The 7,262-nt window shown below is 52.7% G+C and overlaps 1 long non-coding RNA gene across 1 annotated transcript in view; it reads right to left on the bottom strand.

The window, feature by feature from the left end:
• LOC123521176 overlaps positions 1 to 7,262 on the bottom strand; it is a 137,693-nt gene that overhangs the window by 67,993 nt on the left and 62,438 nt on the right. The window lies entirely within an intron of this gene.

Here is a 7,262-nt window from a genome sequence, read left to right as displayed (position 1 = left end):
TCTCTCTAACTCTCTTTCTGTCTGTCTATCTGTCTCTTTCTCTCACTCTTTCTCTAATGCTATTATCTATCTATCTATCTATCTATCTATCTATCTATCTATCTATCTATCTATCTATCTATCTTCCATCTATCTATCTCAAAGCTGACTTGCTTTGATAGGGGCATTAAAAGTGAGAAGGAAGGCCTAGTCTCCTAAGTAGAAATACATACATATATATAATACATACATATACATTATATATATATATATTTCCCCTCCCTTGCGAAAGCTAGTCAAGGGGCCTGAAAGTCCATCATCAGAAATGCATTCCCTTGGCTGTTAAAAGCTTTTAGATCTTTAAGACATTTCACTAAAATGCATTTGGGAGGCATCACTATTAGGCCATTACCTCCAGGCCCCTGAGAGCCCAGCCAGAGGGATGGGCTTCCCCAAGCGGGGTGTAAAGGAGGGTGGGGATGGAGCAGATTGCTAAGGAGTATCTGGGCCTTACAAAGGCCTCCCCCATAGCATGTAATCAGCCAAAACTTCTCTCCCGGTATTGTGTCCTCAACTAGGCTAGGGTCCACATTGACCTGCGTTTGTCATCACCTCCAGGTGGTTCTGATGTGGACGCACTGGCTGCCCTGCTCTCGTGAGTATGCCCAGGTTGGCCTGTGGCCTGCGTGTGGTTGTACTTGATGGCCTGCGAGGAATTCTGACAGAAAGCAATACTTGCCCCTGAGAGGAGAGTGGCTAATACACAAGGAAGCTGTTTTATCATTTGGATCGATAGTTTCTTATCTTGCTGTGCTCTTATTAATGAGCTGTGTTCTCACAAATACACGGGTGAGGCCATGTGACCTGGATTGGCCTTACCCTACAGAGCCCAGCAGAATGGCCTTTCACTGTTTTCTTACCCTATACCCCGGCCCAACTTCCAGAACTCCACCTTGTCTTCTACTCCCATGCCCAGTTCTCTATGATTCTCTAGATCTCTAGCAGCCTTCGCTTGTCCGATGAGTGTGTTTGTGTCTATTTTTCTATCTGCCTGCCTATATGTCTATTTCTATTATCATCTATCTGTCCATCTGTCCACCCATCCAGTTCTATCATCTATCATCTCTCTAGCTCTATCATATTTCTCTTTGGCTCTATCATCTATCAATCTATTCATCCATCCATCCATCCATTTCATTTATCCACCCATCCCTATCATCTGTCTCTCAAGCTCTATCCATCATCTCCCTCTCTACAAGGAGGCTTCAAAAAGTTCATGAAAAAATTCCTCATTTTTTCATCTTTCCATGTATTTTCTGCAGTCTCCTAGAGTCTCTTTATCTATCATCTGTCTATCTGTGTTTTCTCTGCAGTAGTTAATTTTCAGGGTCAGGGAGTCACCCTCTCCCCAGAACCCCCCTCCATTCTCACACCAGCCCCTGGAGGGCAGGTACAGACTCTCTCCTGGGTTCCAGCCCAGCTCAGAGCCTGGTACAAGGAGCAGATGCAGAGCTGTGACTGTCCCCCACTGTTTGTCATAGTTGCAAGTGGCGGGGGGGGGTTTACAGGGCACCCTTAAACCCGGCTTAGAATGGACTGGAAATGACCACACAAGGACCAGAGCAGGAAGAACCAAATGCAATAAATGAGAGACCAGGTGTCTGTCGGAATGATAACCAAGTGGCCACGTATGACTGTGTGATGGAGAGGGTCTCCCACCAGATGGGCTGGGTGGCTGGGTTTGCCTCGAGAAATAGGCCTGGGGATGTTTGGGTGGGGGTGGAGTGGGTGGGTGTTCCTGGGAGCAGTCTGGCACCCAAGAGCGGGTGCACAGGTTCTCCAGCTAGCATCTGCTCATCCCACCTGGAGGCTGTCCTTGCAGGGAAGGTGAGGGCAGTGTCATCCAAGCTTAGGGACCACAGTCTCGTTAATACTCAAGATACTGGAGGAAGCTCAGTGATGGGGACATGAGGGCTCCTGGTACTCTCCTCTCTACTTTTGCATCGATGAAATATTTGCCTAAAATATATCAATAAATTATATATACAAAGGTATTGCCTATAGTGCAGCTTCCTGTCCTGATGAGAATCTGAACATCCCTTGTCGTGCTGGGAAAGACAGCTCCAGGCCTGGCCAGTCTGGTGTCCTTGCTGGTTCGATTTCCATGTGCCATTCGAGTGTAGCCCAGTGTTGCTCTCAGGGTGGTGTGTGGGCCATGGGCTGTGTGAGACCCGTGATTAACACAAGACAACCGGGTGACAGAGAGGAAGGGCTCAGGGACTTCATTAGGCCTTGGGTGTTGTCTGACGTTCAAGCATGTGGGCAGCCCACTGGTCTCACTGAGCAGGGCCTGGGGCCTCTCATGCCCCAGTGGCCAGGGTCCTGTAGTTTGTACCTGAGTGCACTTTGAAAACCCTATGCTGAGTGAAGTAAGGAGAGTCACAAAAGGGCAAGGAGTGCATGATTCTGCTGGCGTGGTGTAGCTGGGACCGGCCAGTGCGGAGACCCAAGCATACTGCTCGTTACCAAGTGCGGAAGGAGACAGCCGTTGCTTGGGGGCCTAAGTCCCTGCTAATGGCAGTGACTAATTGGACACCGAGAGTGATGGTGGTCGAACATGGTGACCATCACTATGTCACTGACCTGGACAGGTGAGGAACATGTGACAGGCAGTGTCTCATTACCTGCACAAACCCCTGAACCCCAAAGCAAGCAACCTTGAGTGAGTCCGGCTCAGAGCACCAGGCCGCAGGTCTGAGTAGCATGGTGCTTGCCGTTTCTGTCCCAGCAAGGCTTTTACAAGGGTCGATCCAGGAGGGTAGGTTTAGGCTCCACGTCTTGGCTACTTTAGACGGCACAGTTGGGCCCTTAGACGCTAGTTGCCATGGGGTGCCCCGAGAAGATGTGATTTCTAGGCCTGTAACCAGGAGACCCCCCACATACCGTACTCTGAATGGTGGGTCTCTGAACAGGCTCCCCTGAACCAACTGCCGCCCCTCCCCCTTGTCCAATTAGTCAGAGAGTAACAGAGGCAAAGTGCATCTGAGGGCAGGGCCATTTGTCGTGCCAAGTCCGGCCCTCCGTCTTGCCCTGTCTTCCTGCAAATTAAAATGGAGATGGGCGTGTGGTTGCCTCTCCCAGAACCCCCTCTCGGAGAGGGCCTGGCAGGGGCACTTAGGACCCGCTGCCAGCTGTCGAGGCCGGCCTGCAAGTGGGTAATTTCAGAGCTGATGATTTAGCGCCGGCCCGGCAGGGTTGGAGGCGGCGAGGTAGCTGTTCCCCACGGCGCTCATTAAGTTTCCATGGATTGCATTTCCTGCCTCCCTCGCTAGCCCTCCAAAGTGCCTGTTATTAATTCATAAAAACACTGCAAGCGTGATTGAGTCCGCTGATTACTGGAGCAGGCAGACACAGGAGAATGGTAACATATTCTGCGTCTCTCTCTCAGGCTCTCATGGGCTCCGGAGCAGTGGGGGGAAGCAGAGGCCGCGGGGGGTGGGGGGGAACTAGGTTGTGAAATATTAATCAGAGCTGTTTGCCTCTGGGGGCTCAAGCCAGGAGGCGGCATAATCAATGTCGCAAGAGCTGCCCTGCGACATGTCTTTGAGAAGCTGATTATTGTGGGTAAACAGCACTAAACACTGGGGGTCTTTGGACTGCACCTCAGGGGTCTCGAGAGAGGTTCATCCCCTTACCATCCCTCTGCAGGCGTGGCCATGGCTGGAGCAGCTTCCTGCCTCTGCACGGGTCTATGTAGATGCTACGTAGATGCAGAGGCAGGTGGGGAGGGGAAGGGGGACAGGCCAGGGAAACCTCTGGGGTAGGTTCTTAACACGGAGTGACCTGCCATTGGTCATGTCCCGGGAAGCCCACTCCTAGAGGGGTCTTCCCGAAGGGTCACCAGGCAGATCCTTGGGGAGTGGGCTCATTCATTCAGGGGCTTCCAGCAAGACGAGAGTCCCTCTAGCTAAGCTCTGCATGGTGGTGAGGACGTGCCCCCCTGGCTGAGCCTGGTAAGCCCCTGGTGAAGACGCAGCTGCATTTGTGGGGCCTCCCTTCCCACCAGGTAGCCCTCTCGGTGCTATGCCCGGGCCCCATGGCTGGCATGTGCCAGTGGCAGAGAATGCTCACCTGTCCCCACAGGGAGATGGCCCAGCCTCGAGGGTGGAGATGCAGGTATGACCTTACCTCCACAGAGCAGCGACTCTGCTCACGAAGGCTACTTAGAGATCAGGTATTCTGATGGTCCAGAGGCCCAGAGAGGGAGAGTGACCTGGCTCACATCACACAGCAGAGAGAGGACTTCTGATGCATAGGCCAGTCCCCAACACACCACTGGGGCAGGAGGGAGGGGATCCAAGACAGTCAATGCACTATTGTTTTGTGCTAAGCCTTTGGATCTTCTGAGAGGCCCCTGCCAGCCATGAGGAAGCCAGAGCAGAGAGAGGGGACCCTGGAGGAAGAGAGGGTGTCCCGGGAGCCTTTGAGTAGTGCCACTGATTGATGAGCTCAGCTACTCGCCCAAAGGGTGGCAATTGGAATTCACTCAGAGGTATGTCAGGAAAAAGTGCTGCCAATCTGCTTTGGAAAAACTCTATAGAGCACAGTTCTACTCACAAATTGAGCACTCGTCATGAGCAGCCCCAGCACCATGACCCCGTTTCTGGTTGACCTCAAGCAAGTTAACTGCCATCTCTGAGCCATGGTTGAGTAAGAACTGGTATCAATGCTCTCCTTGAGCCCAGGAAGGAGAGTGGTGTTCAGGGTCTTACCCCAAGAGGCCCAGAATGAGGGCAGGGGCCACCAGGAACACTGGGCCAGTCACAGCATCTCTGTGTCCAGGACCAGAAGAGCAGTTGCCACCAAAGGACTCAGGGGACTCACACCCCTGTCCTGGGGAGTCCTGAGTCACCCCCTTCTCCTCCTGTCTTCCCTCTTGGTCCCGAGGGTGGCCCTTCCTCACAAGCTTCAGCGGAAGCCCATGGTGGGTCGGGGCCTCGACAGGAGTGGCTGCATAAAACGTTCGGGGAGGGACTTGACTTGGGACAGATGGCTTCCTTCTTGGCTCCCCGGGAAGTGCTGCATCGTTGACGTGGATGAACATGACAGCCGTCACCAACATTAATGGACATTATCTCCAGTCTTAGGCCAACTCTACCTAAGTGTTCCAAGTCATAGAGAGGAGTGGATGGGGGTGCGGGGGCGGGGCGGTGGAGCTGGGTGGACAAGTTTCTGCCCCGCTCTGCAGGTCAGTGGTCCTCCCACGGGGTCTCCTACTGAGGTCAGGAGAGGAAGAAAAAGCTGCTTTCTTCTTGGGTCAGCCAATTGAGCTCTGGGCTGCAGAGGAGAGGCTTCAGGGGAGCTCAGGCGCGGTAGCTGGGGTGTATGGAGGAGCCCAGAGAGCTCAGTACACCCTGAGCTCCTTCCATCTGCCGAGGCCACAGAGCTGCCCCAGGGTCCTGCGAGACCACGCTGCAGCTGTAGGTGAGCTGGGGCCGCCTGATGTGGATCTGGGCTGGGCTTGTGGCTCAAGTGACTCAAGTCATGGTTGACCCACAATTACTAGAAAGGGGTGGGGGTGTGGCTTCACGAGGGACAGCTGAATCGACTTGGTGACATCAGCCCATGTCTCCCTTCGACTGGCTCACCAGCTGGAGGGTCAGCGCCGCTTGGGGCAGAGGGGGAAGGGCACCATCCATATGGGCTCTCCGACGGGCCTGATGGACAAGGTGGACACTTGCAGATAGACCGAGGAAACGGAGTCCTAGGATCACCTGGGGGGCCTTGATGAGTGAGTGAGCAATGCCTGCTCAGGAACGGCCCCGGAACGGAGTGCCGGTTCTAGCTATGGCGGTATACGGCCCTGCCCTGGCCCATGTTTTAATATTAAATTGAGAATAGTACCAGTTTGTGTATTGATGCATGGTCCTTCATGGACCCTCAAAATGGGCTAACCTAAGGACTTCTAGGAAAAGATCCAGAAGAAAACAAACCTTCATGTGGAAGAGAGGGGCAGGCTTCCAGGGGAACACCGCTTTGTCTGCGGCGACTGGCTCTTTCATGTGGAGACGCCAATGGTCGATCCATCACAGTGCCGTTAGGTGTCCTCCAGTCAGTTACAACTCACAGAAGCCCCATGTGTGGAAGAACAAGACTCTGCAGCCCTGCGCCATCCTCCCAGCCCTTGCTGCTGTGTTTGAGGAGAAGGTTACAGCCATCTCAATAAGACCCTTCCTCTTCTCTCCTGACCCCCTACTTCACCAAGCATGATGGCCTTCCAGCATCTGCCTGTCACCTGTGTAAGCAAGGCTGAAGAAAGGAAATGAAAGCGTGACCAGGCTTATCGCACATGTGGTGGGATTCCAATATTGGGCGTGTCTTTGCTTGAGGACATGGAAGGTTCCCTCCAATGTAGGCTCTTAATTCGTGATGTCCATCCTGGTCACAGCAACATCTGTTTCTGGGACCCACTCTTAATAAGAGAGCATGGTCTAGGTTTGTGCTCCCCAATGTGGCTGAAAATTAAGCCATGGGAGTGGTTCATCTTCAGTGCCTAAGGGTCATAGAGTAGGTGGGTTCCACGGGTCTCTATCCAACCAGCAAGCCGTGTCTTTTTATGATGTTGACTTTGGGCCCCCATTTCCCTCCTACTCTATCCAAGACCTTCTGATGTGATCCCGTTCAGAGCACTTGATAGTTGAAGCCGGGCACTATCTATTTCCTCTGGTCTCAAGGCCAGGAAGACTGGTGTTTGCATGGCTTATCAGCCCGTTTGATGAACTGTTTCCATCTTTGATTTTCTTCGCTCTTCTTTCCCCAGGACAGGGAGAGACCAATAGTTGCAACTTACATGGCCGTTCACAAACTCTAAAGACCCTACTCTCCAAAGTAGAATATCAAACATTGTCTTTGAGTCAATAATTTTTTGAAGTGTCTTCATGAGTGGACATTCTAGAAAAACACTGGATCTGCATCAGGATCATCATCATCTGACCCCCAGTACTTTGGAACTGAGCCAGCAGTTGGCTCTATTTCCTGCTGATCCTGGGGACCATTAGCTCCCTAAGCCTGTGCCTATGTGTTAGCAGCTTGCCTTCTTACCTCCCTATCTTGGATTCATTCGTCTCTGAAGCCAGCAGCCTGCTGTCTGACCATATTGATCTTTGGCTCTGCAGCGACAGAAGTTAAGAGAAGTCTCCAGCCAGACATTTGACCCACAGGTTTGGGGCTTTTCAGGCTCTAAAATCTACAACCACATGAGCCCCCCCCCACCCCCCACCCCC

The sequence above is a fragment of the Echinops telfairi genome, unplaced genomic scaffold (genome assembly GCF_000313985.2).
Source record: "Echinops telfairi isolate 266 unplaced genomic scaffold, ASM31398v2 ScPeMD7_7475;HRSCAF=8513, whole genome shotgun sequence".
NCBI classification, from domain to species: Eukaryota; Metazoa; Chordata; class Mammalia; order Afrosoricida; family Tenrecidae; genus Echinops; species Echinops telfairi.
This window is presented reverse-complemented; position numbering and strand designations above follow the sequence as displayed.